The sequence below is a fragment of the Penaeus monodon genome, chromosome 27 (genome assembly GCF_015228065.2).
Source record: "Penaeus monodon isolate SGIC_2016 chromosome 27, NSTDA_Pmon_1, whole genome shotgun sequence".
Classification (NCBI taxonomy): domain Eukaryota; kingdom Metazoa; phylum Arthropoda; class Malacostraca; order Decapoda; family Penaeidae; genus Penaeus; species Penaeus monodon.
In genome coordinates, this window is record NC_051412.1 from 20,510,890 (window position 1) to 20,511,105 (window position 216).

The following is a 216-nucleotide window of genomic DNA, read 5'->3' on the forward strand; positions in this document are numbered from 1 at the left end:
GTATTTTCCTGAATTATTTTCGTTATTCACTGTACAGACCGAAGCGCTGCATTCTAGAGTCTAGAGCCAAGGAAATGAACAAAAGCAAGCGTGTTCAGTATGCACCGTAAATATACTTTCGCTGCAGAAATTAGCAAAATATATTTAAACTTCCACATGAGAATAACGCTTTAAAAGACGAAGAGAAAGTACAGACGAGGCAGTAGAAAAGCCAGA

At 38.0% G+C, this 216-nt stretch overlaps 1 protein-coding gene across 2 annotated transcripts in view; it reads right to left on the reverse strand.

The window, feature by feature from the left end:
* The window catches only part of LOC119590674 (calpain-B-like), a gene marked incomplete in the record, with an annotated part of 21,809 nt that overhangs the window by 20,790 nt on the left and 803 nt on the right, over window positions 1–216 (reverse strand).